General features: G+C 39.7%; 1 long non-coding RNA gene and 1 pseudogene across 1 annotated transcript in view; both read right to left on the bottom strand.

The window, feature by feature from the left end:
* Nucleotides 1-27951, bottom strand: part of LOC132695150 (uncharacterized) — a 206329-nt gene that overhangs the window by 29687 nt on the left and 148691 nt on the right. The gene's annotated exons all lie outside the window — the stretch shown is intronic.
* LOC132695437 (eukaryotic translation initiation factor 2A-like) lies at nt 104-26567 on the bottom strand (annotated as a pseudogene).

The raw sequence follows: 27951 nt of genomic DNA, 5'->3' as shown, positions 1-27951 counted from the left end.
CGTTTTCTTTGTACATCAGGGAAACTCCCTACCTCCAGCTCTTCATCTTCCACAAAACCCTCAAAAGCACTTTTTTTCCTCCTTCCTCTTTGCCTTGTGTCACTCATCCGTAACGGCTGTAGGTGAAGTTACCGGCCAGCACACTTACTGTCCCCCACCTCACGTCTACGCTGGGGATGAAGACCCGTCCCCGGCTCGCACGCCACAGTCTTGATCTGCTTCCGTGCCGACTTTCACGGGCCACATAGCCAAGGACAGGCAGGTTCCTCCTGGCTGGAACAAAAGGGTATCATCTCCACCACCGCTTCCTGCCGCCGGTGCCTTCATGTGGCCGAGGAACACAGCTCAGGTCTCGATTTCCAAAAGCCACGTGTGAGGGATGCCAACCTCACAGCCCACGCCGGCTTACTCACGGATGCCTCTCGTCCTGATCAAGCTGTCGGGTGCAGAGTGTGTTAGGGGGCATTACTGACCATCGTCTGTTTATGACACAGGGATGCTGCCCAAGGAACTAGGATCGGGAAGTGTTTCACAACGTCTCAGAGCATTTCCGAATCATCATTTAAAACGTGTGACAAATCCTGGTACTTCAAGCTCTGTGTTCAACAGTTGGCATCTTGCATTCTGATCATTGGACGAGCACTTCCTCCTGAAGGGTTGGTTTTTGTAACCTCCTTTGGGTGAGTGATGTGTGCTTGCGAGGGCTCTGTAGGGCGTGTTTCAGCAGTTCCACATCCTAGTTTCTTACGTACTCTGTTTATGCCACATCTGTAAAGACTTGAAAAACAGAGTCCCTCTCCTGGAGATGACTTTACAATTTCTTCAAGTCTAACGAAAGCTCAAGGAGATATTTTATAAAACAAAGAAATGGCGTAAAGTTCTAATTCACTTGAAGTGTCAGTTTTGCTCCGGTGGGGTTACTGATGTTTTCGGTACTGTCTCGTGTTCCAGTGGGAAAAGGAAGTGAGCTACCCATTTCCTTCCGAGCTGTAGGGCTGGCTCCATCAGAAACTAAAATTAGGACCTTGTGTAAACCATCGCCTGTATCTGGGCTTCCAACACACTGGTCAGAAAACTAAACACAGAATGGATCAGAAAAGGGGCCCCATGTAAGGGTCCTGCCATCTCTAAAATGCTTACCTTCCATGAATCAATTGAATGCACGGTGTTACCCTAAGTTTGTACCGGGGAGAAATCTTTTGTGAAAGTATAAATCCTCATTATAGCTTGATTCTTTCCCGCGTCTGGCTGGATAGGGTTTTTGTTGAATGGACTGAACAACAAATTACTTTGGCTTGCTTGGCACGGAGAGATGAACTCAGAGATGAACCTGCCACATGGAAGGCCTTCTCTGTCACCCCCAACCACGGTCTCTGCGCGTGGGAGGGCTTAAGAGCCCCACATGTAGATGGAAGAAAAGGAGGTTTGCCTAGCATCTGCAACTAGATGTGCAAATCGGCCAGGGGCCTCCTCGTCTGGACCCTGTTTCGCTCGTGGGGGCCGTGGAGGAGCTCTGAAGGTCCAGTCAGCTCTGTGTGCTGATGCATTAAATCTGAACAGAAACAAAAGGGGTTTTGCCCGGCTCTCTGTTGAGCATAAACAGCAGAGTGAGCGCTCATGCACCTTCATTATTGATCACGAGCTTTCTTACGAATTTCAGATCCTCTGAGGGCGCCATGAACTCTCAGGTGACAGACCAAGTGTGGTGGGGTTGATGTGTTTGAGCTGATAACAAACCCAAGAAGGTTTTCCTGTTTTTAGATTTCATGTTCTGGGCGTCTCCATCAAGGGCACAAGGCCAACACACCCGTTAAACATTGAAGTTTTCGATAAAGGAGTGGTTTGTTAAAAACTACAAAAATGAAAGAACCCGGGCTGGCTCATTTCTGTTTTACTCGTTTCCTTTCTTTTTCTGTTTTGGAAGGCTGTTTGCTACAACTCACCGAGCAGTTGAGTGAAGCAAGGGCAGAATTTCATTTCAAGTGAAGCTGGACTGAATTGCCCCTTTGGAAACTCCCCAAGTACAGGGTAAAGAATGCCCGGCATGCCAGGCCAATGACAGAGTGGGATGTGACCAGTTCCAAATGTTCTCTGCTTTGCCAGTGCTGGTGCTTTGCCAGTGCTTGGCCACCCCAGGAAGTGGCCGTTAAATATAAAATAGGCTTTTAGCCTGAAACAGAATCTCGATATTTCCTTCCTGACCCTCTTTCATGCGAATACTGTTTTAGCAACACCATCAGTGGGTGGGTATTATGCTTCAACTATTTTGCCTTGACTTTTCATGGTAAAATGACCAGTTATGAACATAATTCATACTCTGCCACAGAAGATGTTTTTTGATTATTTGAAAGAAGAATAGTAACTTTGAGACCCAGGAAACGATGGAAACACATTTCTCTCTTTTTATCCCATGTTGAATAACCAATCACTTAAAAAAATTTTTTTTTTAACGTTTTATTTATTTTTGAGACAGAGAGAGACAGAGCATGAATGGGGGAGGGGCAGAGAGAGAGGGAGACAAAGAATCCGAAGCAGGCTCCAGGCTCTGAGCCATCAGCCCAGAGCCCGATGCGGGGCTTGAACTCACGAACTGTGAGATAGTGACCTGAGCTGAAGTCGGACGCTTAACCGACTGAGCCACCCGGGCGCCCCATAATCACTTTTAAATATATTACATTTCTTTCCGGTTTGGATAAATACCGTTTTTAACTCTGTGTGTACATGTGTGTGGATACATGTAGGTACGTATATTTTACATAAAAGTTACATCTAAGCATAAATGTTTTATGCTTAGATTTTACACTTGAATTTTACATATTTTAGATTTGAATATTTATATGTATATCTGTGTCTAAGTATTTATATACTTATATTTGTTTTACATCTAAGCATACATATTTATATTAAATATACACCTGGGTACATGTAGGGGACCCCTTATTGTGTTTATACATGACCACATAGGGATATTATGCATTCATACACTTCACAAATATTTATTTGTTGAGCACCTACTTTGTCGAGCACTGTTCTAGATTTGGGGGATATTTCAATAAAAGTTCGACCAACGTCTGCTCTCCTGAATCTTACGTGCTGTCACTTTCAGCATCCTGGACTTAGTGTTACTCTCTGGGATCAACAAGTACATCTGTGGCTTTATTATAGCCACATATAGGATTATTACAGGAGATAATAGATAACTGGCATTTTTTCGAGCTCTAGTTTTATTGCTATCAATTATGGAGTGCAAGACACTTTTGTCTCGATCAATTCCATTTGCTGTTTTATAAGTACAATCTTTATCGGGAAGTATCCTGTGGCATTTATGATTTCTGTTTTAGATTTTAATAAATATTTAAAATATTACAAGCACATAAAATTCAAATAACTGTATAATTATTTCTCTTCTAAATTAATTTGTTCACAGGGAAGGTAGCACAGGAAATTCTATACTCTGTATTTCTAGTTCCAGAACTCAAAGTCAATTTTTTTCTTGCGAGTAATCTCTGTTCATATCCATCATGCTATGTTGTTTATTTAATTATGAAAACCGTATAAGGCAGGTTGTAAAAACATATAAATGATAACAAGAATGTTAAAATTGATGGTAAAACAAAAGTGGAGACATGTAAGGGCATACCTATACGACTAAAATGCATTCCTGATCATGGATATTCTTAACACTGTGTTAGTCCTTCTCAACCACAGTTGCAGATTAAAGTGATTTAGGCAGCTCAAAAGTATAGATATCCAGACTCTTCACCCTTAAAATCTGACTTGACTGGTCCTTTGAGGTGGGGACTTTGCAAGGTTAGATTGTTAAGAATTTCAAAAGCAGCTCTAATCTACGGCCAAGGCAGGAGACCCTCAACCGTAGAGCTGTCTCTCAGTTTCTGAGATGATCAGGCTACTTAATTAACAATGTTTATAAGGTTAAGATAAGTATGACATTGTGGCCCTAGAACTAAGTAGGTTTTTCCTGGGGGATACTCATAGAAGGACACCCTGTGACATAATGAACCACATTCTCTCTGTAAAAACATCTGTAAAAGATATGATGAAAAGAACCATTGAGCTCTTTTTTTTATTATTCTTATTTGTTTTTTAATGTTTACTTATTTTTCAGTGTGTGTGTGTGTGTGTGTGTGTGTGTGTGAGCAGCGGAGGGACAGAGAGAGAGAGAGAGACACAGAATCTGAAGCAGGCTCCAGGCTCTGAGCTGTCAGCACAGAGCCTGACATGGGGCTCGAACCTGCAGACCACAAGGTCATGACCCGAGCTGAAGTTGGACACCCAATCAATTGAGCCACCCAGATGCCCCTGAGCTCTTTTTTTATAATGATTCTGATTGGTGGCACTGCATTTTTCACTGCTATTAAATTTTCTCAACTACTGTGCTATTAAAAATAGAGAAAACATAAAATAGGTGTAAGCCTGTGGAAATGTACAGCACTGGAATTTACAACGTTATTACTTATGGCACATTTCTAGCAGACATGGATTGGATACAGACTAATTCTCACTGTATTGACTCTGCTATATTAAGCGAAAGGACACCCATCGTTAAATTAATGAGGGAAACAACCTATAAATGTAATTAGGGAGGAAAGAAGGATAAAATTAAGCCCAATAAACGGTTAGAAAAGGGTTTATTTTTAGTAAAACTTGGACACTTTACAATAACGGCGATAATGTTTTTAAGCACCATTAATCTTTGTAAAGGGCTGATACCAGTGGAGACTGAAAACAGTTAAGTGCCGAAGCCTGATCTGTGTGTTTCAACCATAGTCTAAGAATTAGATTTTATGAATCTAACCAGTAACTTAAAAAAATTTTTTTTAATGTTTATTTATTTTTGAGAGAGAGAGAGAGAGACAGAGCACGAGTGGGGGAGGAGCAGAGAGAGAGGGAGACACAGAATCCGAAACAGGCTCCAGGCTCCGAGCTGTCAGCACAGAGCCCGACGTGGGGCTCAAACCCACGAACGGCGAGATCATGACCTGAGCCGAAGTCGGACGCTCAGCCATCTGAGCCACCCAGGTGCCCCTAACCGGTAACTTTTTATGTCTATTTGTAATCACTTAAAAGCATAAAGTTGAACAAAAGTCAAAATGGCTGCACCACTGCTTCAGTGAAGCCAGAATTTAAAGTAACCTTTTTGTTTGTCTGGGAAAATCTTAGTCTAAAGGAGTCATGACCACTACACCAGCCCTGCAAGAGATCCTAAGAGAGACTCTGTGAGTATAAAGCAGGAAAGACTACAACGGACCAGAGGACATCACCATAAACATGGAATCTACAGGTAACACAATGGCACTAAATTTGTATCTTTCAATGATCACTCTGACTGTAAATCGACTAAATGCCTCAGTCAAAAGGCACAGGGTATCAGAATGGATAAAAAACCAAGATCCTTCTATATGCTGCCTACAAAAGACTCATTTTAGACCTGAGGACACCTGCAGATTGAAAGTGAGGGGATGGAGAACTATCTGTCATGCTAACAGAAGTCAAAAGAAAGTCAAAGTAACCATACTTATATCAGACAAGCTAAATTTTTAAACAAAGACTGGGGGTGCCTGGGTGGCTCATTTGGTGAAGCATCCGACTTTGGCTAAAGTCATGATCTCATGGCTTGCGGGTCTGAGCCCCACGTCGGTCTCTGTGCTGACAGCTCGGAGCCCAGAGCCTGCTTTAGATTCTGTCTCAGTCTCTTCTCTGCCCCCCCCCCCCAACTCATGCACTGTTTCTCTTTTTCTCAAATATAAATAAACATTAAAAATAAATAAATGAATAAAATAATCATTAAAAAATAAAATAAAGACTGCAACAAGAGACGAAGAAAGGCATTATATCATAATTAAGGGATCTATCCATCAAGAAGATCTAACAATTGTAAATATTTATACCCCCCCCAACGTGAAACACCCAAATATATAAATCAATTAATCACAAATATAAGCAAACTTATTGCTAATAATACCACAATTATAAGAGATTTTAATACTCCACTTATAGCAATGGACACATCACCTAGGCAGAAAATCAATAAGGAAACAATGGCTCTGAATGATACATTGGACCAGATGGACCTAACAGATATATTCAGAAGATTTCATCCTAAAGCAGCAGAATACACATTCTTCTCGAGTGCCCATGGAACATTCTCCAAAACAGTTTACATATTAGGTTGCAAAAAAGCCCTCAATGTGTACAAAAAGATTGAGATCATACCATGCATATTTTCAGATCACAACGCTACGAAACTTGAAATCAACCCCAAGAAAATAATTGGAAAGACCCCAAATATACGGAGGTTAAAGAACATCCTATTAAGGAGTGAATGGGTTAACCAGAAAATTAAATAAAAAATTAGAAAATACACGGAGACAAATGAAAATGAAAACATGATAGTCCAAACCCTCTGGGACGAAGCAAAGGCAGTCCTAAGAGGAAAATACACTGCATTTCAGGCCTATCTCAGGAAGCAAGAAAGGTCCTAAATGTAGAACCTAACCTTACACCTAAAGGAGCTAGCAAAGGAGCAGCAAATAAAGCCCAAAGCTAGCAGAAGAAAGGAAACAATAAAGATTACAGCAGAAATAAATGATATAGAATCCAAAAAACCAGAACAGATCAATGAAACTAAGAGCTGGTATTTTGAAAGAATAAACAAAATTGATAACCCCCTAGCCAGACTTCTCAAAAAGAAAAGACAGGGGACCCAAATAGATAATATCACAAATGAAAGAAGAGAGATCACAACCAACACCATAGAAATGAAAACAATTATAAGAGAATACTATAAAAAATTATATGCCAAGAAACTGGACAATCTGGAAGAAATGGACAAATTCCTAGACCCTCACACACTACCAAAACCCAAATGTGAAGAAATAGAAAATTTGAACAGACCCATAACCAGCAAACACATTGAATTGGTTATCAAAAATCATCCGACATATAAGAGTCCTGGGCTACACGACTTCCCAGATATTTAAAGAAGAGTTAATACCTATTCTTCTCAAACTGTTCTAAAAAATAAAAATAGAGGGAAAGGTTCCAAACTCATTCTATGAAGCCAGCATTACCTTGATTCCAAAGCCAGACAAAGACCCCACTAAGAAGGAGAATTACAGGTCAATATGCTTGATAAACCTGGATGCCAAAATTCTCAACAAGATGCTAGCAAATCGAATTCAACAGTACATTAAAAGAATTATTCACTATGATCAAGTGGGATTTATTCCAGGGTTGCAGGGCTGGTTCAGTATTCACAAATCAATCAACATGATACACCACATTAATAGAAGAAAGTGTAAGAACCATTTGATCTTATCAATAGATGTAGAAAAAGCATTGACAAAATGTAGCATCCTTTCTTGATAAAAACCCTCAAGAAAGTTGGGATAGAAGGAACACACCTTAACATCTTATAGCCATATATAAAAGGCCCACAGCTAATATCATCCTCAATAGAAGAAAACTGAGAGCTTTCCCCTTAAGATCGGGAACAAAACAGGGATGTCCTCTCTCACCACTGTTGTTCACCATAGTGTTGGAAGTCCTAGATCAGCAATCAGACAATGAAATGAAAGAAAAGGCATCCAAATTAGCAAAGATGTCAAACTTAATCTTCACAGATGACATGATACTCTACATGGAAAACTGAAAGACTCCACCAAAAAATTGCTACAGCTGATAATGAATTTAGCAAAGTCACAGGATATAAAATCAATGCACACAAATTGGTTGCATTTCTATACACTGGAAATGGAGAAGCAGAAAGATACATCAAGGAATCGATCCCATGTACAATTGCACCAAAACCCATAAAATACCTAGGAATAAACCTAACCAAAGAGGTAAAAGATCTGTACACTGAAAACTATAGGAAGCTTATGAAAGAAACTGAAGGAATGGAAAAAACATTCTATGCTCATGGGTTGGAAGAACAGATATTGTTAAAATGTCGATAATGCCCAAAGCAATCTACACATTCAATGCAATCCCTGTCAAAATAACACCAGCATTCTTCAGACCACTAGAACAAACAATCCTAAAATTTGTATGGAGCCAGAAAAGATCATGAATAGCCAAAGTAATGTTGAAAAAGAAAACCAAAGCTGGAGGCATCATAATCCCCGATTTTAACTTGTATTACAAAACCATAATCATCAAGACAGTACGGTATTGGCACAAAAACAGACACAGATCAATGGAACAGAATAGAGAACCCAGAAATTGCCCCACAAACATATGGCCAACTAATCTTTGAAAAAGCAGGAAAGAATATCCAATGGAAAAAAGAGTCTCTTCAGTGAATGGTGTTGGGAGAACTGGACAGCAACATGCAGAAGAATGAACCTGGACCACTTTCTTACACCATACACAAAAATAAACTAAAAATGGATGAAAGACCTAAATGTGAGACAGGAAACCATCAAAACCCTAGAGGAGAAAACAGGCAGCAACCTCTTTGACCTAGGTCACAGCAACTTCTTACCTGACATGTCTCTGGATGTAAGGGAAATAAAAGCAAAAATGAACCATTGGGACCTCATCAAGATAAAAAATTCCGCACAACAAAGAAATCAATCAATAAAACTAAAAGGCAGCCAATGGAATGGGAGAAGATATTTGCAAATGACATATTGCAAAAAGGGTTAGTATCAAAAAGCTATAAAGAACTTACCAAACCCAACACCTGAAAAGCAAATAATCCAGTGAAGAAATGGGCAGAAGACATGAATAGACACTTCTCCAAAGAAGACATCCAGATGACTAACAGACACATGAAAAGACGCTCAACATCACTCATCATCCTGGAAATACAAATCAAAACCACACTGAGATACCACCTTATCGGTCAGAATGGGTAAAAGTAACAACTCAGGAAACTACAGTTGTTGTCAAGGATGTGGAAAAAGGGGAACCCTCTCGCACTGCTGGTGGGAATACAAATTGGTGTAGCCACTCTGGAAAATAGTGTGCAGGTTCCTCAAAAAATTAAAAATAGAACTACCCTACAACCCAGCAATTGCACTGCTAGGAATTTATCCAAAGATAGAGGTGTGTTGATTCAAAGGGGCACATGCACCTCAATGTTTATAGCAGTGCTATCAACAATAGCCAAATTATGGAAAGAGCCCAAATGTCCATAGACTGATGAATGGATAAAGAGGATGTGGTGTGTGTGTGTGTGTGTGTGTGTGTGTATAGTATATATATATACTATACACACACACACACACACACACACCTATATACACTATATGTATATATAGTATATATATACCATATATATATGGTATATATAGTATATATATATATATGCATGTGTGTGTATAGTATATATGTGTGTGTATATATATGGTATATGTGTATATATACACAATGGAATACTACTCAGCAATGAAAAAGAATGAAATCTTGCCATTTGCAACAACATGGATGGAACTGGAGGGTATTATGCTAAGCGAAATTAGTTAGAGAAAGACAAATATCACATGATTTCACTCATATGTGGAATTTGAGAAACTCAACAGATGAACATAGGAGAAGAGAAGGCAAAATAAAATAAGATAAAAACAGAGGGAAGCAAACCGTAAGAGATCCTTAAATACAGAGAATAAACTGAGGATTGCTGGAGGGGAGGGCTGTGGGGGTGATTAAAGAGGTGACTGGCATTAAGGAGGGCACTTGTTGGGATGAGCACTGAGTGTCATATGTAAGGGATGAATCACTGGGTTCTACTCTTGCAGCCAAGACTACACTGCAAGTTGAGCAACTTGAATATCAATAAAAAAATTTAAAGTAAGCTTTTGATTGCTCTCTTCCACAAAGCTCCCCTCTTCCCTTCTCTGCCTCTGTCTCAGGAACCTGGCACCACCCTAGAAAAGACTAACAAGGCAGTCAGTGCTTCTACAACTCCTGTTGAAACTGACTAGCTCCTGCATTTCCCTATTAACCCCCGGGGCCCCTCCCTCCCTGGGCTTGCAGGTTTTGAAGATCACAGGCTGCTGCAGCCGCCTTTACCTAGCAAAGCAATAAAGCGACTGTTCCTCTTTATCTGGAACTCTGCCTCTGCGTTCTATTTTGGTTCTGAAGCACGGAGGTCAGTTTTCGACAACACATTCCTACATCTTTTGATGTCAGGGAGAAAGGATTCCTGGCAAAACCAATTAAAAAGCTGAGATTGTTTGGACGCATTAAATGCTCACCGTTAAGATCATGAAAACCAGCCTGTAAAAGTTTAACATTGTGACCTTCAAAAGGGCATATGCTACCATACAGAAATCACCATCCTTACTCATCGATGACTAGGGGATCCATTATCAGTGGTCTTATGTCTGAAGACGGGTCACTGATCATCTCCAGCATCACTGTTTCCATGCTGCTGTGAACCTGCTGTCCAGCCTGAATTGTGAGCACTAGCCAACCCCCCCTTCCCCAACCCCAGTGTCCAGTGTTTCAGGAGAATGGGGTTAGAAACCCAGACTGGAAAGGTTGCCACACCTTAATGTCAGATTTTTTTTTTGGTTTTACAAAATGTTTGCTGTAAAAGATATTGCCAGTATCTTCACATGTGTAAAAGTAATGAGATCTCAAAATCTATGCTAAAAATTATTTTCATTTCCACAAAAATCTGGAGTAAAAGCCTATTAAGCCACCCTAACACTTTTGGAGACTACGGCTGGCTACTGAAAGTCCACGTGCTTGGAGATTTTAGACTCTTGAGAGAAATGATGAGTTAAACAGGTACAGGTACAGGTAATAAAAATGTGGACTATCAGGACTGAAATTTTTGGGCAAAGGAGAGACAAGTGTGCCGTGTTTTGCAAGGTGAACATCTAAGTTGGGAGGGACATTTTCTGGAAATCAAAAAGTGGAAAACAAACCATAACATTCTTTTGGCCTACCATTTTGTTATTATTATTATTATTATTAATTTTTTTTAATGTTTATTTATTTTTGAGAGAGAGACAGAGAGAGACAGAGTGTGAGTGGAGAAGGGGCAGATAGAGAGAGAGGGAGACACAGAAGTAGAAGCAGGCTCCAGGCTCCGAGCCGTCAGCACAGAGCCCCACGCAGGGCTCAAACTCACGAACCGCGAGATCACGACCTGAGCTGAAGTTGGACGCTTAACCGACTGAGCCACTCAGGCGCCCCATTGTTATTATTATCTTTAAATTTTCACTGTTATTTAAAAAGTTGAATGTTACTCTTAAAAAAAATTTTTTTTTTTTAAATAGAATGCTTTTCTGTGTGACAGGGTCGAAGGACACTTAAATATGCTTGAATCCAGTTCTGCGTGAGGAGTTCAGAAGGGAAAGATCCAGACTACTCAGTGGCAGCCTGGTAAGTAACCACATATATAAACACAAACCAGTGTGGACGCTGACCACAGCATTAGCAAACATAAATACAAGAAATGAGTGAAGACAAATACCAGAGACAAACGGCAAAAAATTGAATCAATTGAAGGCCACTGATTCACTAACGAGAAAGGAAGTATTGGGGAAAAAACAGCAGGAAAAATCATAAAACCACTAAAAACGACACTAAAAACCACTAAAAACGAAAGGGAGCACGAGGTACTGGTGAGCCAGTGTATTACTGCTCCATAGGTCTCAGAATTAAAGACGACGTCCCTGTTGTCGGTCATCCCAGCCCTGGTCCTCCCCCCGGGGTGTCTGGCCTCTGGCTCATCTGCTCTCATGTCTTGCAAGATTACAGTCAAAGTGTGGCTGGAGCTGTGGTTTCCTCCGAGGCTGGACGGGAGCAGGGGAGGAAAATCTGCTTCTGAGCTCCGTGGCAGTCACACTCTGTTCCACACAAATTCCAGAGTGAGGGCTTCTGTGTATTGTTGCCCACAGGACGGAGGCTGTCCTAGTCTGCTTCCCATGTGGTCTTCTCCATAGGCCAGACCCTAACCTACAGCTTGTTTCTTAAAAGTGTTCAAGGGAAAGAGTCCCCTGGCAAGATGGAAGCTACAGTCCTTCAAAACACGATCAGGTACGTGTGATCAGGGAAACTCCCCCCGCCTTTGCTGCTTGTTTATAAAGGCAAATCACAGGACACACCTACAGTCAAACAAGGGGATTATGCACAAAGGATTCACAAAGGTCATCAGATTCACAAACGCTAATAGTCTAGGATTATGGGCCACCTTAGAGTCTGTCCATTGCATACATGGAGGGAAAACTTTCAATAAAGTGTTAACAAACGTAAACAGCAGTATGTGGAAAGGACTATACACTATGCCTGGTGGGGTTTATCTCAAGAATGGAAGATTGGTCTAACATTAGAAAACAGAGAATATTAATTCTCTTCATTGACAATATGAAGTAGAAATATCATATGACATCTCAGTAAATGCACTGACATAATTCCACTTTCATCAGTGATAAAAGCTGTCTGCCTAATAAGAATAGAAGTAGTCTTTTTCGATGTAGTAAAGGGCATCTAGGAAAAATGTATAGCTTATATCACAATTAACAGTGACAAACTGGATGCTTCCTAGGGAAGAACAGAGGTAAAGCAAACATTTTTTACTCCCGGAACTTCTGTTCATCATTGTGCTAGAAATCTTAGCCAGTACAACAAAGCAAGCACAACAAGTAAGAACCATAAAAATGGGGAGGGGAGGAGTACAATTTTCATTCACACATGATATGATATTATATGTATATGTATATGTATATGTATATGTATATGTATATCTATATCTATATCTATATCTATATCTATATCTATATCTATATCTGTATATAGTGGCTTTATGATTTTTCCTGCTGGTTTTTCCCCAATACTTCCTTTTTCATTCGTGAATATATATATATATATACACACACATGTATACTTATATATATATGTATATATATATACATATATGTATGTATATTTCTAGTAGTTTTGTAATATTTTTCTTAGGATTTTGTATATATAACATATATGCATATATATATAATATATATATTATATATACATTATATATATATATTGTATATATTATATTATATATATTATATTGTATATATTATATATATGTATATATAATATATATGCATATATATATAATATTGTATATATTATATTGTATATAATGTATACATTATATACAATATATTATATACAATATATAATAATATATACAATAATATATTATATATATAAATAAATATATATACAGTATAATATATACAATAATGTATGTATTATATTGTATATATTATATTGTATATATTATATATATAATGTATATATAATATATATGCATATATATATAATATATATAATATATACAAAATCCTAAGAAAAATATTACAAAACTACTAGAAATATACATACATATATGTACATATATGTATATATGTATATACATATATGTATATATGTATATAAAATGTATACAAAATCCTAAGAAAAATATTGCAAAACTACTAGAAATATTAAGTTAATTTAGCAAGATCACAAGAAGAAAATCAATATAAAAACAAAGTGTTTCTTTGTGTTAGCAATGAACTATCAGAAATTTAAAAAAGATCCATTCACAATATGAGCAAAAATAAAATACTTGGAGATTAGTTTAATAAAAGAGACACAAGGCATGTTCATGAAAGCATTTCTGAAAGAGAAAGGAGGACAAAATAAGTAGAGAGATATACCATGTTCATGGACTATAAGGTGCAATAATACTAAGATTTTAATTTCCCCCAAACTTATCTGTGGGTTCAATGCAACCCTAACCATAATCTCAGCAGAAATTTTTGTAAAAAACTGACAAGCTAATTTGATATTTATGTAGAAATGCAAAAACCTACATAAGCTAAAACATTTTTGAAAGTGACGAAAAGTCAGAGAAGTCATGGCACATGATTACCAGATACAACAATAATTAAGACAGCATGGGAAAAATAGGCAAATAGATCAATGGAACAAAATAGGTCATCCAGAAGATGAGTCACACTTAGTTCTGTTGTGGAACTGGGTGGCTGACCCTGGATTCAGTCCTGTGACTTGCTTTAGCCAACAGGAAGTTAGCAAATGTGATGCTAACAGAAGAAAAGGACATGCCGATTATGCTCGCTCACCTTGGCACCTCTGTCATGAGAGCTTGCTCAAACTAGTCTGAGAGAAGATGAGGGAGGGACACAGGGCCCAGATACTCCCAGATACGTCCCAGAGCCAGTCAAGAAAACAGCTCAGCTGAGACCAGTTGAAATTGCAAACTCACAAAGCCATGACTTTTATAAAAGCTTACGGTTTTGACGTGGTTTGTTAATACGGCATCATTTTTCAGTGGATAACTGATGTACTTATAACTTATCGGCCTCAAAATTTCACCTCAAAGGACTTCTCATTCATTTTAAGAAATCGCTAGTGTTACTGAAGGATGTGTGTGTGTATGTTCTGGTTGGGAAGTTTGGTAACTCATATTATGGATTTTGATTTTTTTTCTCCACTTTGGTAGCTCAGTCAACTTTTCTAGTAATGAAGCAAGTGCTGCTCCAGGATCTCAGATATCAGATATGAACTGTAGAGCGTATTATGTGTAAATATTTGGATTTTAGTAAAATTTCCTAGATATTAGTAGGATTTGTTTTTACCAAATTCCAGTATTCTTATCAGATTGCTTCTAATTTATGCAAGAAAATGGTATTTATCCAACAGGAGAGTTTCCATCAGATGGCAGTTGACATTTCCGTTCATGATCGAGACTTTTTTTTTGAAATGTGGGATCTGTACACTTATTGCCTCTCAGATTCTGTTAAAAAAGTCATGAGATCATGACTGGAGCCGAAGTCAGATGTTTAAGTGACTGAGGCACCCAAGCGCCCCCAAAATGTGTCTATTCTTACATTTCTCTTTTAGCATTTTCTTCTTAAAGCCTGCTGGTGACATTCCAAAAGATATTTTTTTAACCACATATTTTAATTTTAGAAACTGTGATAGGAATTTTGGGAAACCACATGACCTCTCTGAGCTGCAACTGACTATATTAGAATCCTAAATGGTACTACATGATGGGAAAGAATTCCAAAAGTAACCTCAAAGAATGTATGACATTCAGGAATAATCTTATTCTTTTTTGGGGGGGGAATAATCTTATTTTTGAGATTATTTCATGACCTGAGATTTGTTCAGAGACTGAAAACAAAGAGGTGCCTGGAGAGGTGCCTGGGTGGCTCAGTCGGTCAAGCATCCGACTTCAGCTCAGGTCACGATCTCAAGGTTCATGGGTTTGAGCCCTGCATCGGGCTCTGCGCTGACAGCCCAAGAGCCTGGAACCTGCTTCGGATTCTGTGTCTTCCTCTCTCTCTGCCCTTCCCCCACTCATGTTTCTCTCTCTCTCTCTTTCCCTCAAGAATAAATAAACATTAAAAAATATTTACAAAATTGAAAATAAAGCTATGGACTAAAACCACAATTTGCCTCAGTGGGGTAAATTGCATGTCAACTTAAACTTTATTTTTTTCCATTCTGTTGAAATATAATTAATTTATAGTAAACTACACATAGTTAAATTTCAAACTTTGAAAAATTTTGACAGAAGTATGCACTGTGAAACCATCACTGTAATCAAGATACCAAACACTTGCATCTACCTCAAAAGTTACTTCAGGCCCCTGGGCCATCTCTCCCTCTCTCCAACCCTGTTCCAACAATCAATGATGTGTTCTCTGTCATGAGGGATTAGACTGCATTTCCTGAAATCTTAACAAAATTCAATCATAGAGCAGCAATAGTGTTCTGTGTCTTCTTTCACTCAGCCTGGTTATTTTGAGATCCATCTACGTTGTTGTATGTACCTTTTTTTTTTTTTAATGTTTCCTTTATTTTTGAGAGACTGAGAGAGACAGAGTGCAAGCGGGGGAGGGGCAGAGAGAGGGGGAGACACAGAACTCGAAGCAGGCTCCAGGCTCTGAGTTGTCAGCACAGAGCCTGATGTGGGGCCCGAACTCATGGACTGGGAGCTCATGACCTGAGCTGAAGTCGGATGCTTAACTGACTGAGCCACCCAGGTGCCCCCGTTGTTGTATGTATCTAAAGGTTGTTGCATATTGGGACACCTGGGTGGCTCAGTGGATTAAGTACCTTGACTCTTGATTCCGGTTCAGGTCATGATCCCAGGGTCATGGGATTGAGCCCTGTATCAGGCTCTGGGATGACAGCATGGAGCCTGCTTGGGATTCTCTCTCTCCCTCTCCCCCGCTTGTGCATGTGCTCTCTCTCTCTCTCCCTCTCTCTCAAAATAAATAAATAAACATTAAAAAACGTTGTTGCAAATGATTACTGAGTGGTTTTTAACAGAATGAATATACTGTGTTTTGTTTACCTATAAGTCTACTAATGGATATTTGGGATGCTTCCAGTGTTTGGCTATTACAAACACAGCTGCTACGAACAGTCGTGTAATAAGTCCTTTTCTAAACATTTCCTTCTTTCTTGGGTAAACACCCAGCAATGAAAGGGCTGTTTCTTATGGTGAGTGTATGTTTACCTTGTTTAAGAACATGTCAAACTGTTTGCAACCTCACCCGCAATGTATGAGAGAGTCAGGGTTCTACAACATCAGGTCAGCTCTTCTGGCCATTCTAGAAGGTGGCTGGTGGTATCTGACTGTGGTTTGAGTTTGCATTTCCCTACTGACCGATGACATTCATCATCCTCTTGTGTATTTTGGGGGTTTTTACGCATTTGGTGGTATTTTTGTACCTTATTATGTGAAGGACTGTTCAATATTTTGTCCACTTTACTGGGTCATTTGTTTTCCTGTTACTGAATTGTAAGAATTCTTTTTTTTTTTAATGTTTATTTTTGAGAGAGAGAGAGAGAGCGAGACAGCACAAGCATGAGGTAGGGAAGGGCAGAGAAAGAGGGGGACAGATGATCTGAAGTGGGCTCTGTACTGACAGCAGAGAGCCCAATGTGGGGCTCGAATTCACAAATCACAAGATCATGACGTGAGCTGAAGTCAGACACTTTATTTATTTAAAAAAAATTTTTAAAAAATGTTTATTCATTTCTGAGAGAGGGACAGAGCATGAGCAGGGGAGGGGCAGAGAGAGAGAGGGAGACACAGAATCTGAAGCAGGCTCCAGGCTCTGAGCTGTTAGCACAGAGCTCCACACGGGGCTTGAACTCATAAACCATGATTTCATGACCTGAGCTGAAGTTGGAAGCTTAACCAACTGAGCCACCCAGGCACCCCTGAAGTCAGACACTTTAAACCAACTGAACCACCAGGCACCCCTAAATTGGAAGAATTCTTTATATAATCTAGAGAGTAGTCCTATGTTTGATAGTTGTATTGCAAATATATTCTCATGCTGTTAATTCCCTTTTTATCTTGATGGTATGGTTTTAATTCTTTTGAAGAAAAATAGTTTTAATTTTAATAAAGTTCAAGCCATCAATTATTTTTTCTTGTGAGATTCAGATGTGTGTATGTGTGTGTGTGTGTGTGTGTGTGTGTGTACCCAAAATCCTACAATTTTTATCCTCTCTTACATATTCTTTTAGATATTTTAGTTTTGGATTTTTTATTAATATCTGCCATCCATTCCATGTTTTTAAATGTGTGGTTATGAGTCAAGGGTCTATGTCTAATGCGCTGGTCTTGTTTGTCAAAATGACGTTCTACTTTTCATTGAATTGCCTTGGGATCATCGCCAAAAGTAAGTTTACCATATACGTGTAGGTCAACTTCTAAATGGGTGGTTCTGACACGGGGGGCAATTTTGTAGACCTCTTGGGCATCCCTCCTTAGATTTATTCTCAGGCATTTCATGGTGTCTTGTCCTATTTTTTAAAAAGAAATCTTGGATAAATGGTTAAAGTTATAGATGAAACTAAGAGTGGGCACATGGATAGTCTACATATATGGATTTAACAAATATGTTTGTCCTGATTTCTTTTTTTAAATTTTTTTTAATGCTTATTTATTTTTGACCGAGAGAGAGAGAGAGCTTGAGTGGGGATGGGGCAGAGAGAGAGGGAGACACAGAATCGGAAGCAGGCTCCAGGCTCCGAGCTGTCAACACAGAGTCCGACGTGGGGCTTGAACTCACAGACCATGAGATCATGACCTGAGCCCAAGTCAGGCGCTCAACCGACTGAGCCACCCGGGCACCCGTTTGTCCTGATTTCTGATCACTAACTTGCTTTCCGTGAATCTTTAAATCCCCAAAGCCATGTCTTCCAGCTCCTGGAGAAAGGCTCTGTCTTGCTGCATTTTCTTGGGTTGGTGTTTTTCTAGTTGTTTCCACATGTTGGTTCTTCTCTCAGTTGTTCAATTGGTTGGAGCTTCTTGTTTAGATTCTTTGCTGTTGTTGTTTTTTAATGTTTATTTAATTTTGAGAGAGAGAGGGAGACAGAGTGTGAGCGGGAGAGGGGCAGAGAGAGACAGAGGGAGACCCAGAATCCGAAGCAGGCTCCGGGCCCTGAGCTGTCAGCACAGAGCCTGACGCAGGGCTTGAACTCACGAACCATGAGATCACGACCTGAGCTGAAGTCAAACACTTAACCGACTGAGCCACCCAGGCACCCCTTGTTTAGGTTGTTGATCTGCTTGTCAGTCTCCGGCTCTCGAGGGGTGAGGTGGCTGAGAAGCAGTCTCATCAGTGATGTGCCCCGGGGTGGGGGGGTGGGCAGGAGCACGGCCAATCAGGACTCTTGTCTCTTCTCACTCCTGCTCTTCAGCTTTCCTAGCCTCAAGTTTCCTTTAATATTGAGGGGCTGTTTTTGCTAGTGGCTTTTCATTTCCTGGTTGTGATGTTACGTTCCAAGGTGGTTCCTCCTCGCGTAGCTTAGGGTTGGTGATTGGTTTATTTACACAAACTGGGCGCCTATAAGCCATTGCAGCTTTATGTTCGTCCCTGGGTACTTCACTTGAACTGCTTGCTAAGTCCTTGTTTTTGCTGGAAATACCCCATCCAAAAATGGGTGCCAAGGAACCTGCCATTTGATGGCTTCAGCATGTGATGGCACATACTTGTGCAACATAGAGCCAGGTTAATGCCAAAACTGGTACCCGATGTTAACATGGAACCTGGGAGGACACGTAGCTTGTTCAAATGCACTTGCCATTTGGGCACCAAGGGACGTATTTAGAATCAGAAATAAGTTTGTACTTTGTAACATCCCACGCTTTTTTGTCTCTTCAGCTTTCCAAAGTAGGTAGTACTAATACGTGTCCATGAGGGCTGTCACAGATTGCATCACGACGACCGGTTCCCAAGTCAAACACAGAGTCACATTTGGCAAGTGTAAAACCATAATTTGAGCTACGTCATAAAGGGGCCAGTTTTTGGTAACTGGACTCCAGCCCGTTCTCCATTTGTTGCTGTGAACTAATATTGGACAACGGTTGAAACGCGTCAATTAAAATTGCTCACAGCTCTCTTTACCAAGAATCTCTAAAAGCCATAAAAACAACATATGTCAGCTTCTAATAAATGGCAATAATTTTTAAATACTCCCTTTATTTACATAGAATATTTACTATTTGCTGTTTTGGCGTTTGTTTCTTTACTCAAATTATCCATGAAATGTTCAATAAAGATAATGTTTATGATCTGATTACTATTGTAACTCCATTATTCTAAAACGGATTCTGTGGGTCTTTACGGAAGGTCTTATAAAAGGAATGACAAGATAATTGTTTGATTGGCACATGGATGGTAATGACTAGAAAAATGGCGTTGACATAAAGAAACCCATTAAGATACATGGGGCGGTTGGATACAGAAAACAAGTCAGTTATAACACCAGAAGAGTGATATCTCATTAACCCTCAAAAACAAAACACTTTTTTTTTTTTTAAATTTCCCTAGACACTAAACCAAAAGCTACTGGTTTTTAAACCCATCGGGAAGCTCCTCTCCCTTCCCTACTTGCCTGATAATATGCCCCAGTCTATGTCAAATCTTGGTACTTACTAGGCTTTTATAGCAGATGAGAAAATAGTAAAGTTAATGTCCCTTAACAGGCATTTCATTTGTACCCGTTTCATTCTGAGTATGACAAATCCATCCAATACACTCAATCTTTACACAAAAATGATTTAAAATGGACGATTAGATGGGCACAGTAATTGAACTTTCCCCCTCGGCTATGAGAAAATCATGTCTCTAGTAATAAAGACTCTTTAAAACAACTGAATTTCAACACAAAGAATGACCTTAGAGACTGAGGGGTTAATTTCTCATTTAATTTCTCCATTTCCCCTCACTTGTACCCACCATTTGGAGTCTCTCAACCCAGCGTCTGTAATATCTTTTCCCTTAATGTCTGCACTCTGCTACTTTCCTGGTGGAAGACAGCCTTGTCCTTTCAGCCCTAGCAGACACATTATTCTACTTCCAAGTAGGTGAACGTGGCCACATATATTCTTTGTAGTTAGCGTGCTATGTGCATTTGACTCTAAACTACGTAGTGGGGGAGTTCTTCACTTTTAAAAGCGTGGGTTCCTGACTTTACTCTTTGATCTTTATAAAGCCATATGGTTCTCCTGACCTTGGATAATGTGAGAGATATTGAGCAATTGAGGATGTGCAGAGGCTGTTGAAAATCTGTCAGGAAATAACAGAGCACTAGCATGAAGGATGAAGACCACCAGCATGACCACTAGGATGGAGACCACCAGGATGGAGACCACTAGGAGGTCCACTAGGTTGGAGCTTGGAGACCACTGTCCTCACCACCCAAATCATCTGCATCTCAATTCCTTTGGATGCACCTGCAAGTGATCAGAATTGCTAGCAACAAAACAAAATATCAAACACAGTGCTTACTTTCCACTGCTGGCTTTTCCCCCTGGCTGGTCAGCAGATCACCCATGGGTGGTGGGGGGAGGGCGAAGGCACAACCAAACCGGGTGACTGAGGGAATCTGGGACCCTAAAACCTCCTTTCCTGGGTAGGTGAATAGAATTCAGTTCAATATGTTGAAATTGATTTGTTTAATTAAAATGGGAAGGTCCTCAATTTCAAGGAGTCTAGGAAACCCAATCAAAACTTCTCTTGAGTTCTTTATATTTTTTATCTAATTCTAAATTTTATTTTACTTTAGTCATAGCTTCTGTAGTTTTTAGTACAGGAAACTGCAAAATAAATTTTAAAAATTGCGAGAAAGTAGCACTACCCAAATATCAAGTATATACAAAGAATCAGCTTGTTTCGCTCGTCTGTGTAGTTTGGCCAAAGCTGCGGAAGGGCATCCAACATAGAGTATTTTATGTTTTATTTTTCTATTCTATGAACGGTTGACAATTCTATCTTTTCTGTCCAGTGGAATTGGATAGAAAATATTCACATGACTAAATTTTTGCATATTCTATGCACTTTGTTTTTTCCATGTCCATGCCCAAATACTATTCCCAAAATAAGCCGTAATGTATCTCTCTGAACAAAATCATAGAAATGTTATACGGATTTGAGAGTTACTTTATGTGTAGGAACATTAAGAAATTCTTTTGTTTCATATATATATATGCTTATAAAACAGAAAAGAGTATGACTGTGTTTTCCTATTCATTTAGAATTGTTTCTCAAAGCTTCAAAGGCAGGTGGAGAGGTCAAATACCCATATTAGTATTTTCATTTAGTGGCAATTTTTTCATTTCACAGTGAGTAAAATATTTGAAGACTGTGATTCCATGGGTTACTGGTCTCAGGTCAAAAATAGGTGCCATGCACTTTTACAGGCGTTTGCTACATAACCATCCATCTATAATGTACCCTTAATCTTTCCTCTATGCCTTCATGAGTCTCGACAATGAATATGCCATTCGCATGAATTTTGAGGGCCATCTGGATACCATGAGTGCCTGGTACGGCCAGAACACAAAAAGTTGTGTTATTCCTATCACACCATAACCAACATCTTCCACACTTTGCTGAATAAGGGAGCTAAGGGGCTGAAGGCATTTTTGCAATCAGAGGATAGCTTCGTAATTTACGAAATTGTTTTCAAAACTATTAAGGCCTATCATTTCTAAATAGCTTAGAAAACATTTGGACGTGGAAGCATGTGGTCTAGGAGGGCTTAAGGGACGGTGTCCTTTAAAGGACTCAACACAGATAACTACTGTTAGTGACTGACAGTGCTAGGGACACCTGCTTGGAGGCTCTGTGTACATTTCTAATAGGAATCCTCTTGGGAACATGCACATTGACATTGCTATAAATCCACGGTCTCCCACTTTGGTTAGAGCGAAATACACTGTTATAACCTCTTTGGTTCTCAGTTGGAATGGGGCTACTGATGGCTTTTAGCAGAGAATGGCTCAGCAGTAAACCACTGCCCACAGGCTAATGTGTCTGAGAAAGTGGTTTCAGAAAGTGACAGCAGGAGATGACTGGAAAGAACCAGATGCTCTGGGAAATAATGATGTAGGCGCAACTGTCCCTCCTCCAGCTACACCTGCTCACAAGATGAGAGGCTGATAAACAGTGCGAGGGGAGGCGAGCAGGAAAAATGGTAGGGTTTTCCATTGCTTCAGAATCTGCTGAGGAATATTCCATCTGCCTTTTACAGTTTCTACATCTCATCTCCAGATCAAATTTGATTAACTGCCAACTCAACCTCCAGAATCCACCTGTTGGAAAAAGAAGGTCATATTATGGGCACCCTCAACCAACTGAACCGTGATTTTGCCAATTCAGCAAAAGAAATGGGTTCAATTTTCATCAGACTGTAGGATTCCTCTCAGCTCTGATTTCTGTATACATTCCATATCTCTAAATTCTTTAAACTCAAAAGAATGTCCTTATGAATAAACTAAGTTCAGAGGTTATTTCTTAATAGGTTATTTCTGTGTAGTAAGGTTAATATATGAAATTCTTCATTTTTTTTTCTTTCCCCACTGGAAAAATAATGGTCCACAATTTGTCTTGAACTTCAGCTCTGTTTTGTTGGCTATATGAGGCTGTTTCTGGAAATTTCATTGTAAAAATGAAAACATCAGGTATTTGTAGGTATACAAATTTCTAGTAAGTCACTGGGTGAGTGAGTTAGATATTCTCACAAATAATGTAGGGGCCAAGGGACAGGCTGTCCTAAGACGGGCAACTTTGGCATAAAGATTATTGTGAGATAGAAGCAATCAAAATCCAGCAGAGTCAGGAAAAACTCTTCACCTTTCCCTCAACTGCCTAAAAAGAATCTGGACAGAGGACCCGCTCCAGGAAGAGAGCTACCATCACAGATAGCTGCATTATGATAGGAAGCAGGTATGCTGGACAGAGAGGAGCTTAGCAAGGCCACTTGGATCAAGGTCTCTTTGTCCCATGGTTTCTGCGTGGCTCGGCAAACATTTGTTTACCAAACATTGGCCCTTTTACATCTTCCTGTGGCTTGCATTCCTTACCTTTTAAGTTCCAGGTCTCTACCGCCTTTTCCTTAGTTCAGAATGACATGTATACCTCATTTTGCTTGACTGTCTTTGGAATGTTTCCATGTCTGTGTGAATTCCCCATACGTATGAAATTAAATTGGCTTTTCTCCTATGAATTTGTCTCATGTCCATTTGATTTTTAGTCCAGCTAGAAGGACTGTGAGGGGCAGAGGAAGTTCTTCCTTCCCGACAACAGTCATCTGAGATGATATAAAAGAAAGAAAACAAACTACTGCGACATAATTGCTCATGGTCTATGTTAGGTATAGCATGGAAAAAGTGTTTATTAAAAAAATTTTTTTTAATGTTTATTCATTTTTGAGAGACAGACACACAGAACAAGCAGGGGAGGGGCAGAGAGAGAGAGGGAGACACGGAATCTGAAGCAGGCTCCAGGTTCCAAGCTGTCAACACAGCCTGGTATGGGGCTCAAACTCACGAACCGTGAGATCATGACCTGAGCCGAAGTTGGACACTTAACCGGCTGAGCCACCCAGGCACCCCTGGCAAAAGGCTGTCAGAATGGGGCAATTTGACCAGAAATGTGTAATAAGCACTTTCTTATGCAAGTCTCTTTTATATCACACATATAAAACAGAAGATCAATACAATACAATAATATTTCTAAGATGTTGTTACGAAGGCTGGCCAAATACCTTTCGTTGTCATTAAAATTATAACAAACCTGGCATCAATCATGTTATAATGTCTCATTTTTAAAGAATGTGGGATCAGAATTAATAGGTTTTGAGCATTGTCTATTGCTCTGCAGTAAATTATTCCGAGATCTATGTACCTCTTTCCCAGAGGCTTTCTATAAAGAGAAAGAAATGCAAAATGTGTAGAGTCTCTTGGTTTGGAGATGTATAAGCCTCTATTCTATGTTTTGATTAGAGAACAGTGAAAAATACAGTCTCTTGGTGCCTCATTAAGGGAGTTTCAATCAGACGTTATCTTTGTACTGGCCTCAGATTAAATAAGGGAATTGTGACTAGACGGCTCCCATGACTGATCAGTGAGATTAATGGTATCGAATTGGGTCAGGTGTCCCTTTCCCAGCACATCCCTCTTATAAAAAGCTGTCAGCTGGTCTTCTGCATTAATTTTTTTTTTTTTTTCAACGTTTTTTATTTATTTTTGGGACAGAGAGAGACAGAGCATGAACGGGGGAGGGGCAGAGAGAGAGGGAGACACAGAATCGGAAACAGGCTCCAGGCTCCGAGCCATCAGCCCAGAGCCTGACGCGGGGCTCGAACTCACGGACCGCGAGATCGTGACCTGGCTGAAGTCGGACGCTTAACCGACTGCGCCACCCAGGCGCCCCTGGTCTTCTGCATTAAACTGAGCCTTGAGCTGTGGGCAAACCCCTGCCCCTACCCCTTTGACTGTATGAGCACGCAGATTTTGTGGGTTGGGGCCAGGAGCAGCTCTCCTGAGGTGAGCACAGAAAGCGGCAGGAACAACTTCGAAGACTTACCACAGTCGCCTTGAAGAGGCACCACCTAACAGACTATTGGACTGACTCTTTGTCTCTTCGTATCTTGAAACACTCTTCTCAAAGAAAGTCCTGGTCAGTCGGTGAAGAAGATCCCTAATTTTGCCAAATCCTAAAACGGCGCATGTACAAATTCATTTAAAGTTTTATGTGATTCGTTACGGAGTTGGTGCTGTCATGCCGTCGTCATGAACTATTGGTTGGCAAACTGACAGGGCACATTCTAATGCTGAGATAGAGGGTACCATTAGGGCACTCCCCATATGTGCAAATGCAGCTTTTGATCATCTCCCTTCCTACCTTCCTTGCTTTTATCTCATAAAGTCAAATTCACTCACCCCGCACTACGACCAAACACTGAACCCTGTTACTTTCTAGCCTTACGATACTGAAGGAACAAAATATTGATGCTGGGGATTATTTAAAGAGATATAATTGTTCAGAGAAAATTGCTTGAAAGATGAAATTCCTCCTAAAATCTCTATTTATAACAATTTGTAATCTTCTTTCTAGCTAATTTCATCCAGGTGTGACTGTCCTCATTCATTATTACCACTTGGCACTTTTAAACTCGGTGGGATTTATTTTATTCCTATCAATAATTATTATTCACGTGGGCATTCACAGTGAAATTCATTCTAATGGGATTCATTAATTTATGGAGGATGTTCTCGAGTCTTCAGGCAAAAACTTAACAATTATTTCATTTCCTACTTTTAAAAATGAAATTCATACGCAGTTAATAATGTAATTAGTACGGTGTCTGAAAGACGTCAGAATTCACTGCAGCCCTATGGAAGGCAGCAAGTTACCTCTTTTGAAGAATGGGTTAATATGCAGTAAGAAATAAAATACTCATCCAGCTTTAAATTCTACTCAAAACCACAAAGCCTGGAGCTTCAATATTAAATAATGACTTTATTGCTTTGCCTAAACCATTTTTCCCTTTTCTCCAATAATTTTTTTTTGTATTTTATTTTTTAATTCACCGAAATCATAGAAAATAACTCCAGATCTGTAAGCCTAAGGTGGTAATTTTAAAACTAGTTGAAGGGAAGGTTTAAATTACTCATGTTCTTTTTCACTTGTTATTTTTCTTTGGGAAACAAAAGCAAGGAGGGGACAGTCGGGATCATTGGGCCCAATTTACTGGGGAGACGAACCAGCTCGTGCTCGGGAAGACGCGGCAGGTGAGTGGCAGAGCGGATAGCCAGGCCTTCTCGTCCAGAGCAGGGCCTTCCCCCCAGCCTGTGTCCTCACCGACTGTAATATTAACTTATTCTCAGGGGTTCTTCAGTCGGGCTTTTCTCTCTATGTAAATGTAAAGTTAATAATGCAAATTTCTCGGTTAATAAAAGGCCTGTTGTTAAAATCTGCCTTCCACTTTAAAAACTGTGGAATTAGGAAATCTAGTAAGTTGGCATAATTTGTGTGTGGGATACCCATGGCTCCCTGGCCTGGCCCCCAACTTATTTCCAGTGATGTCTTCTTCTCAGACACTCTGAGATCTAAACGGGATCACTCCGAAGGCCTGAAGGTGGGTCCCTCTCAAAAGTATTTGCAATTCTGAAGATGCAATCTTCTTTGAGGAATGCCTCTATAGTGATGGCATGTCAGATAGTCATGTCTGTAATTCAGATGAAAAGTCCTGCCTGTGGTGTCCGCCATTTTGCCACATACACTTATTCATCCGCTGTTTACATCCTATCTTGTTTTCCAAAAGGATTCGTGGCCATACCACAGCCCAAAGGAGGCCAGTGTTTCTGCACAGGTTTAGGCAAGCCTTCTGCAACATTTAGAGACTTAAGGACATCACGAGGTATGAAGCATCTAGATATTTTTAGTCATTAAGTAGTACTAAGAGCTACAGGACTGTCCCTATGGCATAAATATAGAAAAAAGGATGAATAAGTTATGAAAACCACAGGCAAAAAAAAAAAGTACAGTTAAAGAAAAATAACTACAAAGAGTAAGAAAAATGGCTAAGTATCCAAATGGCCATGATAAAAAAGAAAAAAAGTTCTGCTTATACAAAAATCAATTCAAAGCCACATACTCTAAGTCTAATAAGCTCCTTTATACTAATACGTAACAACATTTTGTCTCTCTTAGTAAATGTTAATGCAATGCAAATGGTATTTCTCTATTTTAAATAAATGTACTCCTCTTGACTATAAATTAATAGAAATAGATCCAATTATAAGAGCTTAAAATATCCCCTGTTTTTGTTTTTAACCAACTTCTAAATTTTATAAATATTAAAATCTAGGAAGAAAACAGAATACATTATTGGGTCAATATCTTACCATAAACATCTCAAATTAATTATTAACTTCCTACAATCAACTAATTTATTTTGATACACTAACACATAAAGGGTTCCACATAAATTATTGTTAATTACATCAATTTCATCTCTAATGCCATATATTTTCTGTTGAGCTTTAATTAGAGCTATTTATATGTGTGCTATTATAAACATATTACATATTAGTGTTTTTGTTGTTGTTGTTGTTGTTTTCCGAGAACGGCAGCCATGAAGGAGGAACATGTAATCGGAAATCAAGAAGTAGAATAAACACCGTTTAATTCACCAGTGTTAGGAGCGGCAAGAGAACGTAAGTTGTTCGGAAATTGGTTTACTTTCCCTTTGGCCAATGTTTTGTCAGAGCCCTGGGCCCCAGCGTCCTGGTGAATTGCCTGCGAAGTGCTTCTCAAACTTCAACATGTGGAACGAGTGCGTGGGGAATCTGGCCAAAATGAAGATTCTGATTCTGAGGGTCCGTGGTGGGACCTTTGCATCTGGAGTTTTAACCATCTCCCAGGTAATGCCAAGCTGACTTGCAATCACAATTTGGGTAGCAACGTCACGGGGTGAAGTGTCTCAGATGTGGTCCTTGGCCACAAGCAAGATGAATTAGATGGCTTGTTACAAAATAAATGCAGAATAGAAGCGCTCACCCCAGACCCAGGGCAGCTGAATTCCCAGCTAGTTTCCGAGCTGGCCCTCCGCGTGAAGGTCTCTGCACATTGAGGTTTGAGAAGCACTGCT

This window comes from Panthera onca, chromosome B4 (genome assembly GCF_046562875.1).
Source record: "Panthera onca isolate mPanOnc1 chromosome B4, mPanOnc1 haplotype 2, whole genome shotgun sequence".
NCBI lineage: Eukaryota > Metazoa > Chordata > Mammalia > Carnivora > Felidae > Panthera > Panthera onca.
The sequence above is the reverse complement of the archived record's forward strand: the minus strand, read 5'-3'. Positions and strand labels throughout refer to the sequence as shown.